At 33.9% G+C, this 12,500-nt stretch overlaps 1 long non-coding RNA gene across 1 annotated transcript in view; it reads left to right on the top strand.

The window, feature by feature from the left end:
- The window catches only part of LOC136832429 (uncharacterized), a 356,175-nt gene that overhangs the window by 250,225 nt on the left and 93,450 nt on the right, over positions 1–12,500 (top strand). Inside the window, exon 4 of the long non-coding RNA XR_010851198.1 lies at positions 10,587–10,761. This is a non-coding gene — a long non-coding RNA (uncharacterized lncRNA). The remainder of the gene's footprint in view (positions 1–10,586; positions 10,762–12,500) is intronic.

Consider the following 12,500-nt stretch of genomic DNA (forward strand, 5'->3'; position numbering starts at 1 on the left):
CGCCCAGAACCTTGGTCCCAGCTTTATTAGGGCGGTCCTTAACGTCCTAACCTCTCGGCTAGCTTTAAACGGCAGTCATTTTTAGATTTCTGTAAAACAAAACTATTGAGCTGGCTGTGTCTGTCCGTCCGCACTTTTTCAGTCCTCCCTCAGGTATTAAAAATTACTGAGGCTAGATGGCTGCAAATTGATATGTTGATCTTCCACACTCCAGTCATCAAACATACCAAATTGCAGCCCTCTAGCCACAGTAGTTTTATTATATTCAAGGTTGAAGTTAGTCATGATGGTGCCAGTCCGTTCGTCTGGCACCGCAATAGGTGCCAACAACACAGACCACCACCGGGCCGCGGCTGAAAGTTTCATGCGTCGTGGCAGAGTTTCATACATCACTATACGCTGTAACGAAGAAACCGGGGCATTATTTACTTGCTACGTTATGGTTACAATACTGTACAAATAAAACTGAGATTATTAAAGAAATATTGTAGAGGAAATGCCTCTAGAAAAATGAAAACTGGGAAAGTTGTAAGAGGAGAAGCACAAAAGGGAAAAGGAAAGTAACCAGAGTCGTTTTCAAAGAAAAATATGAAAGCAAAGCGAGAAAATAATGAAATGTTCTGAGGAGAAACTTTCAGTAAATGCTAGTCTCGAAAAAAGGCTGACGGTAAAAGAGTCTCCTTTCTGTCTGCAATCTGTATTTTTGTATGGTATTCCGCCGGAACAGACTCCTTTGAGAGGCGAAAAGGTGAATAAATCTGAAATAGAAAGTAAAGGTTTGGTAACTATCAAGAACTGAGAATTCTGAAAAGAGCAAACGCAGAGCATTTGTAGATTAACAAAATGATCCTCACGAGACGTTCAGTCAAAACAGGTATATATTTGGGGGTCGAACAGGTCATGTAGGGTTAGGGAGCACAGACAAACAAAGACAGAGCGGAAGAAGAAACGAAAACATATGAAAACCAGGAAAAGAGAAGGACCGAGAAATGCTTTTAGAATATGATAATTCACCAAAAGAAGCAAAATCTTCAGAGAAACAGTGGCGTGGTGCAGGGACTGGGCCCTGTGCCAAACACACACTTGATTACACGAGAATCTGGCCGTATCCGCGTGATGTCATCTGACCTCCTGCTGAGTAACCCTTTTGGGCACACAGCCTGGCACCACGTGTCCTTGGCACTTGAGGGAGACCGTGAAGGAATAGATTGAAGTGTTTATACTCGGCAGGAGAGGGACGCGACACGAATATCTTGATGGTAAGCAAAGGGAATGGGTTATAGGCCCTGAAGGGGCTAATATAAATACTGGCAAACAAAGAGTGACGGTATGACAATATTCTAATTGTATTGAAAAGATCTTCTCTAATAAAATCCATTGTAGAGCTTTTGTTGTATTATAGACAATAAGTAAAGTATATGCACATGTGTGTAGCATCTGTTGATGGATTTCAGTTCCACAAGTGCAGTGTCAATTTTTTTTCTCTTTTTTGTCCTGCGGTTTCTTTGTCTCCAAGACGAGGGATTTTTTGTCTTTCTCAAATGCTAATCATATGCAGACCTTTGCATGCTTCGTTACATTCATTATCTCTTATCATACAGAGCTCCCATAGTGTGTTCAGATTCAGTGTGGCAATTTATGTGAATGACAAAGCAAACAATGTCAGTGTATTGTTATATTTTTTATACTGACATCATCTAGAACACTTTACTAAGTTCTTGACATTATATTTTGTCCAACCATAGAATTTTTTTTCAAAGCGTTATACCTTATTAATTTTAATATAGATCATGCAGTTGGCTGTCGGTTATCTGAGTTCACGCTACCTTAACTTAGATTATCGATGCATGAAGCAGCTGAACCTCGTAAATGTGGAATATTTGGTAAAATAACAAAATGTTCCTCACGAGACGTGCAGTCAAAACAGGTATATATTTGGGGATCGAATGTTAAAAGAGAAACAATGCGTATCACATGCAACTGACTTAATACATTCTTAATTGCGAACCAGACTCCTTAATGCACGTAGTGGGTTAATTGAAAGAAATTAAATAAAGATAAGAAGTGGAAGAATTGTAAGAATACGTAAAAAGAAAGTACCTGCTTGCTCTATCCTTACCATATACAGTACTCACAGTTGACCTCGGAACCAGACTCCTTAATGCACTTAGTGCAATGCGTGAAAGAAATTAAATAAAGATAAGAAGTGCAAGAGCTGTGAGAATACGTAAAAAGAAAGTACCTGCTCTATCCTTACCATATACAGTACTCACAGTTGACGTCGGAGCACAAAGAAATGGAAGTGTTTCTGATGCGTTTCCATTAAATGGCAGACTGTGTCACAAACCATGACGGTAGTGTTACGAAACGCTACATCGACAAACCAGCTCATCCAGATGTTTCTCTCGCACCGTCAGTAGAATAACATTTCCTTGCCTTTTGTCTTCAGATAATGTCTTGCCTTGGAGGAAATTAACACTAGGTGGCGTTTTCATCCCTCTAGTGAGAGTTATTTTCTTATAGTTTCCCCTTCCTTACGTAGGTACGAGCGGACACTTTCTTGCATAACATTATTCCTTACTAGGATCCTCCGTTTTCTAAGGGGTTGCCAGACGCCCTTCTTACATAATCCTCCGCGGGGCTTTGAAAATCCTCGAGGTTTCTAGTGCATTTTCACTTTGCCGTCACCTGAGACCAACAGGATTATTCTTTGCCTTTGTATATCTACATTTGTCCTCCAGGTATTTGGAATTTACTTGCAATGTTTTTAGCGTGAAGCATTTTATTTCATATACCTGAAGTTTTTGTGCATTTCTTAACCTTTCTGGGTCACCTTTGGATGGAAAAATTTTTATAGATTTAAATATCTTTTACGTAACAATATGGACTTCCTTCCTGCATTACTTCTTGAGTTGTTCACTGCTCAGCTACTGACCATTATACAAACCCAGATTTAGGACTTGAATGAAAGTCATTTACGAGTTCAGAGCTTTTGGTTCAGTACCGATCGACAGAGTATGAGATATTGATTTTCTTATATATTTACGTAAGGGGGAAAAGATCTATACGAACTTTGTTTGATGTCTCCAGTTGTATATATATATATATATATATATATATATATATATATATATATATATATATATATATATATATATATATTATATATATATATATATATAATATATATATATATATATATATATATATATATATATATATATATATATATATATATAGAGAGAGAGAGAGAGAGAGAGAGAGAGAGAGAGAGAGAGAGAGAGAGAGAGAGAAGAGAAAAGTAATAATAATAATAATAATAATAATAATAATAATAAAATAATAATAATAATAATTCACAAGCATATAAGAACAGTATGTTCTAGATGCAGTCATGAGATTATATGCATATATGTACATGGAATCATGCATAGAGCATTTACCTGAGGATTTTATTAAGAAATACATATTTACCATTATAACTACAAGTGAGTTCATGAAACCACCAGAATTTAAAAAAAGTTTCCCTGATATTTCATCAACCTCTCAAATCATGTAGATTGCCACACACACACATGTATACATAATAATATATATATATATATATATATATATATATATATATATATATATATATATATATATATATATATATATATATATATATATATATATATATATATTATATATATGTGTGTGTGTGTGTGTGTATGTATATGTATATGTATATATGTATATGTATATGTATATATATATAATACTGCCCGGTACTGCATAAAAGCGTATTTCGATTTTGTCAGCCACTCAACAGTGATGCTAATCTGTTTCACGGAAAGTCTCAGGCACCAGCATTTCAATTTGGTTATGATTATATATTCTACGTTACGTCAACTGTTGAAATGGTAGATTGCTGATGAAACTAACTCGTCTAGTAGTAATCAGTTATCGTCTCTCCACGTCACTCTAGTTGATTACTAGATGTTGAAGTCTAGTGAAGTGTCACACGAGATTTCGAGCCAGCATGATACTGTTGAACGTAATTACTTTGTTGATGTTGCATAATATATCACCAAAATAAACATTCTGATTAAAACGTGAATATGACAGAGTAATTATTATTCTCTTATCACTTAGGGATTAAAATCCTTACCGTAATTTACTTTTAACGTACAATTTTAAGAAAAGGTTACTGATAAGCCTTCTTGGAAAACGCTTGAATGTTGTCATTAAAAAGTCATATTTTATTTACGTCACGTAAAAGTTTATTTTTATTTTTAATGAAACCGTACATATCTATGTTTTGCAATGCAACGGCAACTGTAATAAAATGCTGTTTTTACTTTTGTGGCGTTACAAAAGTTCGCGATGTTATGTATTAATTACACTTAAGCTGGGATAAGTACGCTTATCTGTTAATGCCGTTGCTGTCTGAAAGATTAGGATGATCTCACTGAAGTTATGTTACATAGCTGAAGCAGAGAGAGAGAGAGAGAGAGAGAGAGAGAGAGAGAGAGAGAGAGAGAGAGAGAGAGAGACTAATGTCTATGAAAGACAGAATTTTTAATTACTGTTTGTGTTGATACACGCAAGCATTTGAGAAGAAAGTATTATTAATTACTTTTTGTTTTTAATCAAGCAGACATTTGAAAGAGAGAGAGAGAGAGAGAGAGAGAGAGAGAGAGAGAGAGAGAGAGAGAGAGAGACTAATTCGTTCACTAGTCTTATGATCTTATGAAAGGAAGATAATGTTAATCGAAGGTATTTAACCCATGCTATTTATTCTAACATACGCAAGCATTAGAGAGAGAGAGAGAGAGAGAGAGAGAGACTGATACTTTTATAACTCTCCTATGAAAGGAAATTCAGTTTATCAAGCAATAATAGTTAACCAACCCGTCAATAATAAAATAAATAAATCTGGCGTCTTCAGAGTCTTACACAGAAGTAATGGCGCCATGCAAGATCATAGCTATGCAGCCGAGCACTCTCTCTCTCTCTCTCTCTCTCTCTCTCTCGATGCAATTCTCTCTCTCTCTCTCTCTCTCTCTCTCTCTCTCTGCCTCCTTTCACCAGATGATTTATTCTCTCCTCGCATTTACTCGATCGGGACCCTCCGCGCTGCCCCATTTGCATCATCCATCCCGAATTTTGCGAATTTATTTTCGCTCGTCCTGGTTATCAAGGTCTCCCCTTTATCTACTGCACCTTATTCCTTACTCCATCGCTCTCTGTCGTCTCCCCTTTCGGGCGTAATTTTATGTCGCCATAAACACGGAAGATGCAAATTAACGGAGAGTACGAGTGGGCAATTCATTTTGCTCTAAGCAGAATGTTATGGAGCTTGTAGGTTTTAGTTGCGTATCAAAGGTGCGTTAAAATTTGACCTCTCTCTCTCTCTCTCTCTCTCTCTCTCTCTCTCTCTCTCTCTCTCTCTCTCTCACACACAATTAATTAATTTAGTTGCGTATCAAAAGGTGCGTTAAATTTTGACTCTCTCTCTCTCTCTCTCTCTCTCTACTCTCACACACACACACACAATTAATTAATTAATCATTTATTGACGAAAGTGTTTACAGTAGTATACAAATATATAGGATATAATAATATATAAATGTTACAAAAATAGGGCCATCACTTATAAGGGAGTAAAGTCTAAATAGCTATCACATTCATCCATTATTATACAAATACCCCTTATAAGTCTAAATAGCTATCACATTCATCCATTATTATACAAATATATTATTTATGCACATAACATACATGCTCATATATACGTACACATTTCGAAGTAATATGCTTGTTTGGACATATCCTGTTAACTTTCTCTTATAATTTAATTTCATGAATTGGTTTATGACCCATCACCGCTTGCATCCGACCTATGAATTATGTTGAATGTCTTGGCAACGCTCAGTTTACATTGTGAGTTTATCTGATTCACAGTTCTCTTTTATCCGGACTTGGGGCGTGACTAATTGCATGACAGACTTAAAGAATGATAAGAAACGTACAAGTTAAACTTTGTTAACACAGAATGGTGTTAATTTTTGGAATGGTTTCTACTGCAGTCTACTGTTATCATTGCCGTTGTAATAAAAAGTGTAAATTTGAGATAAAACCGTCAAAGAATCTATAAATAAATATGAATTTTTTTTATTTATTAGGTTACGAAAACTCTGGAATTTGATAAGTTTTTTCTTGTTCAACCGAAAGCATTTTTTGGAAGGAGCAATATAAGCAGACTGTGTGCCAATTCTTAATCCACTCTGAGTGAATTAAGAGTTAGCCCAGGTTCTAATTGGTTAAAACTCAGGCAACGAGACAGCTGAAAGTTTCCTCTTTATTTCATAGAAATCTCAAACTCCCTGGAAGGAGACGATCACTTTAGTCTGCCTTTACAGATAATAGGAAGTGCACTTCAAAATCTTTGTAACCTCCAAAAGCAGAATGGAGGCTTCTATACACCAGCTTTTCTGATTATAAAGATTGTTGCAATGATCCTCCAGATTAAAATTAAACTCATGCAAACTTAGAAATAGGGGTTATTGTCAGGGCCAGAAAATTTGTTATTCAGATACAGAATATCTCGCTACATCAATGAGCCTAGTAACGTTCCAAGAATCTTACCCGTAGGTAGTAGCACTAGACAGGCTCATTTCTCTCTCTCTCTCTCTCTCTCTCTCTCTCTCTCTCTCTCTCTCTCTCTCTCTCTCTCTCTCTCTCTCTCTCTCTCTCTCACAAAGTTTCTAAGCAAGGTGCTCGTAGTTCAGACTACCGTAATCTAGAATGCGTTCGTTTGGATTTACGAGTATCTCATCACTTTTACGCGATTATATCATTCATAAAAGAAGTAGTATGATTTCGTTAGCGAATATGGGCTCATATTTTTCTTTAATTACAGTCAAGTTTTTATTTCGATACTGCGTTCAAAAGGATGGCTCGAGGCAGCATCTCTCTACGTTCCTTTTTTCTTGCTCGTAGAATTCTTGTCCCTTTTCATACCATCCTGCGTTATATTTTCCCCCTTCTGTGTTAATATACATAAATTTTCACCTTAATTTCGTTTTCTCCCATTATGATCGTGATTTCGCTTTCATAACTGTTTTTACGGGAAAAAAAGAGAACGTTTCAGCAAAATGAATGATCGTTTTGTAAAATGAATGATCATTTTTCTGTTCATGGCGCAGTTTAATACTACAAAACCTAAAGTATTTTGTTTTATGTTTTCCGAAAACTTGTGGAATATTAGCGTTCAAAACACGAGCAAATAAATTTTAAGGTGTATTTTGGCAGAGATAGAACTGAAAAGCAAGAGTAAGTTAGGATTAAACTGTAGAAAGAGTTTCATCATATAATTTTAAGGGATCGTAGACCTCTGGTTACGTTTTGCAGAGGCTTATTGGTTTCTGGTAACGGGATTTCTCTTACGCTTTCAGGAAATCATCTTGCCAAAAAGAAATACAGTAGATTCGCTGTGTTGGATTAAGGTAGTCGTTATGGCTGATCACTGCAAGCATCAGACTGCTAAGGCTTGATGCTTGTTTTGGTGACTATAATCCTCCTCTTATCCTGACGTGGAGTCAGGACGTGTGTTTGTTTAATCTTAATTAAAATAAGATATGTGGGAGTTATTCTCTGTTCATCAGCATGACATGATGAATAAAAAAAAATCAGTCCATGTCGATCACAAAGGATACACGTTAGAAAATGAAAGATATTCCGGTTCGCATTTTTAACTCTTTAAATATTGTCCGTATATATATATATATATATATATATATATATATATATATATATATATATATATATATATATATATATATATATATATAATGTGTGTGTGTGGTGTGTGTGTGTGTTATACACACACACACACACATATATATATATATATATATATATATATATATATATATATATATATATATATATATATATATATATATATATATATATGTGTATGTATAACACACACACACACACACGCATATATATATATATATATATATATATATATATATATATATATATACACATACACGGGACAATATTTAAAGAGTTAAAAGATGCGAACCGGAATGTCTTTCATTTTCTAACGTCTATCCTTTTGTGATCGATTATGGATTGATTTTTATTGGGAGCCTGTTTCTGTTTGAAATATATATATATATATATATATATATATATATATATATATATATATATATATATATATATATATATATATATATATATATATATATATATATATATATATATATATATATATATATATATATATATATATATATTTCAAACAAACAGGCTTCAATAAAAAAGAAAAAGGAAAACTGGAAAGGATCAGCAGAGGAAACAGGAAAATCATCTGATGAATCATCAGCATGTAAATGGTTTGGACAAAGCGGAGTCTGAAGGGGGTTATCAAGGGAGAGATGAAAAAGAGAGATCACTAACAACAGAGCAAGAGAGGGGAAAAGAGAGGAGAGAGTAAGCGGTTATCCCGAAAGAAAGTGAGAGAGAAGATTTTTTCCAAGACAGAGAGAAAGTAATTTATTGTTAGGGATGACAGTCAGAAAGTAATAGTATTGGTAGGGATGAAAGCGAGAGAGTAATAATATTGTTAGGGATGAAAGCGAGAAAGTAATAATATTGTTAGGGATGAAAGTGTGAAAGTAATTAATTGTTAGGGATGAAAGCGAGAAAGTAACAATATTGTTAGGGATGAAAGCGAGAGAGTAATAATATTGTTAGGGATGAAAGCGAGAAAGTAATAATATTGTTAGGGATGAAAGTGAGGAAATAATAGTATTGTTAGGGATGAAAGTGTGAAAGTAATTTATTGTTAGAGATGAAAGTGAGAAAGTAATAATATTGGTATGGGTGAAAGTGAGAGAGTAATAGTATTGTTAGGGATGATACTGAGAAAGTAATAATATTGTTAGGGATGAAAGTGGGAAAGTAATACTGTTGTTAGTGATGGAAGTGAGAAAGTAGTAATATTGTTAGGGATGAAAGTGAGAAACTAATAATGTTGCTAGGGATGAAAGCGAGAAAGTAATTTGTTGTTAAGGATGAATGCGAGAAAATAATGATATTGTTAGGGATGAAAGTGTGAAGTAATTTATTGTTAAGGATGAAAGCGATAAAGTACTTTGTTGTTAAGGATGAAAGCGAGAAAATAATGATATTGTTGGGGATTAAAGTGTGAAAGTAATTTATTGTTAGGGATGAAAGCGAGAAAGTAATAATTTTGTTAGGGATAAAAGTGAGAGAGTAATAATATTGTTAGGGATGAAAGTGAGAAAGTAATTTATTGTTAGGGATGAAAGTGAGAAAATGATTTATTGTTAGTGATGAAAGTGAGAAAGTAATAATATTGTTAGGGATGAAAGTGAGAAAGTAATAATATTGTTAGGGATGAAAGTGAGAAAGTAATAATATTGTTAGGGATGAAAGTGAGAAAGTAATAATATTGTTAGGGATGAAAGTGAGAAAGTAATAATAGTGTTGTAGATGAAAGTGAGAAAGTAATTTATTGTTATGGATGAAAGTGAAAGTAATTTATTGTTAGGGATGAAAGTGAGAAAGTAATAATATTGTGAGAGATGAAAGTGAGAAAGTAGTTTATTGTTATGGATGAAAGTGAGAAAATAATTTATTGTTAGGGGCGAAAGTGAAAGAGTAATTTATTGTTAGGAATGAAAAGAAATGTTGACAATATCTTGGGAACTGACATTTATGGGAAGGCAAAATATAAGATCGTAATCAGGATTAAGACTGAAATAACGATATGTATGAAGGGTTTTTATTTATATTGGACTTAGTTAAAAAAAATAAAATTGAAGGTTGTGAATACCTTTGTATATATGGATAATATTTACGTCCTATGTACTTCCAGCGACTCATTTACTCGTGATTCAGAAATTTTTATGATGAAACAACTTTTTTTAGCTACATTTTAAATGCAGTTTTTAAAATTTGAAAGTAGTTCGATGATAGAAATATATTTTTTAAAGACTGAAGTGGTTTCGTTTTACTGTACTTGCCAATGAAAGGAAGCAATCGGAAATTCTTCGAAGAAGTAGGTATTGATGGATATCAGTGAGTATGTATATATATATATATATATATATATATATATATACATACATATATATATGTATATACACACACATATAATTACTATTACTCTCTCACTTTCACCCATACCAATATTATTACTTTCTCACTTTCATCTCTAATAATAAATTACTTTCGCAATTTCATCCCTGACAATACTATTATTTCCTCACTTTCATCCCTAACAATATTATTACTTTCTCGCTTTCATCCCTAACAATATTATTACTGTCTCGCTTTCATCCCTAACAATATTATTACTTTCTCGCTTTCATCCCTAGCAATTAATTACTAGTATTTGTCGCTTTTATTTGAACTTTCTGTTCTCTCAAAAAAGGCAAAGTTTTTTTAATAAATCTGTCAGTTTTGTTTTTATTTTTCAATGCTTGAGAAGAGTAACAATATTTTCCGGAATTGCCCGAGAGAATTGCTTCTGATGAAAGTCATTTTATTTTCGTTTTTAGAATGACGGGTTGATTGACAGAACGAGCGTCCTCAAAAGCTTATCATCTAGGGATATGAAAGACCTGGCGAGCCTTTACTTCGATAACTTAAACCCGGCACGATCTCCCTCGAGGATGCCCTTGTGATGTCTGTCAACCGTAGGTGGAAGGATGAGACAAACGCCGATAACATGAAGTAAGTTGAGTGCTTAATCTTTCGTTTCCTCTGGGAAGATTCCGGGAACCGGAGCCTAATAGATATTTCACAAGCCCTTGCTGCTCTGTGTCATTCGTAGCTGAAGGCCTTTGTCATAACTGTGAATTATTTCTTATTTTCCCCCGGATGGGCAGTCCTGATATTATGGCTGTGTCTCTGGAGGAAACCACTTCTAAACAAGGTTCCGCTATTTGGTGTATAAGAAGAAATTTTAGGTATAGGGTGTCAAATTAGGCCGCTTATGATTATAGAAATACTGATCGCAGGAAATCGCGAATTTAAGTAAGAATGCTAGTATTATAGCACTATGGACGCCAATAGCAGGTAATCTTTAATAAGGCTTGATCGTTAGGTTGAAGTTATACTTTGAAAGCTTCAAATAAAAGTTGTTATAGTAATTCATCATTAGAAATATACAGAAGAACGAATCAAGGTTATTTTTTGCGTTTCACCACACTCACTCTTTAGGAATAAATATTTATTTTATTATCGAATGGAAAAATATGTGGGTAGAAAAACATAAATAATCCTATTTTTTTTTATAATCAGAGGCCAATCTAGCTCTAAAATATATGCATAATGTTCAGCTCTTGCACAGTATTGGCGATGGAATATATGTAATACAGAATGTATTGTTTTAGGGTATTTGCTTCCAGTAGAGTTTTTTTTTAAATGATACATGAAAACGTAGGGGGAGATACTGTTTCATTTGAAAAAGCGATACATTTTATAGTTAGAGGAAAATTTTAGGTATAATCATTTTGTTTTTATGAAGTGAAAATTATTTTTTGTGATGATGATGATGATGATGATGATGATGATGAGAGAGAGAGAGAGAGAGAGAGAGAGAGAGAGAGAGAGAGAGAGAGAGTGTGTGTCTTACATTCTGAGAAGGGAATTATAAAAGGTCTTGCTGTTTTATAATTGTAATGAGAAAGAAAGATAATTCATACATGATGCTTAGTAAGAGATCATTTATATAAATCACTACTCGTTTATATTTTAGATATATAGGGAAAAAGCAACGAAAGAGGTAAACATATACTGAGTTAGTATTCTCTGGTTGTACAGGAATTTAACGGTTATATTATTCGCTTTATAATTATACTAGCTAACTTACACGGCGTTACACGGTAAAAACTCAAGGCGTAGAACACACCCAGACCGTATACCACACCCAAAGCATAGAACACACCCAAAATGCAGAACACACCCGGATTGTTATTTATCCCAGCCTTCTGTTAGACAGGAAAAGGAATCAAATATATCTCTAGTGTAATATCAAGGAATTTTTATTTATAGGTTTTTACAAATATAAATACAGTATACAAATTAAAGAGTAAAATCTTTCACAAATTTACTATATTACCTTAACACAAAACTTGATTATAAACAATATTTTTAGTTTCACCATCAATAGCAAGAATAAATTAATTCATGGGCGAACCCTATTTATAGGTTTTTAAAAAATATAAATACAGTATACAAATTATGAAGTAAAATCGCTCACAAATTCACCAGATACTACTTTGACACAAAACTTGTTTGTAAACATTTTTAGTTTCACCATCAGGAGAAAGTATAAATAAATTCTTGGGTGAGCCCACCCTTGAGCAAGCAACATAAAGTTGTCCGTGGGAAAAACATTTCGATCTCAAATTCACTCTACAGTACTTAATAGACTGTCCCTGTACCTTGATCGTGATCGAGAACGCAAG

Source organism: Macrobrachium rosenbergii, chromosome 49, assembly GCF_040412425.1.
Source record: "Macrobrachium rosenbergii isolate ZJJX-2024 chromosome 49, ASM4041242v1, whole genome shotgun sequence".
NCBI lineage: Eukaryota > Metazoa > Arthropoda > Malacostraca > Decapoda > Palaemonidae > Macrobrachium > Macrobrachium rosenbergii.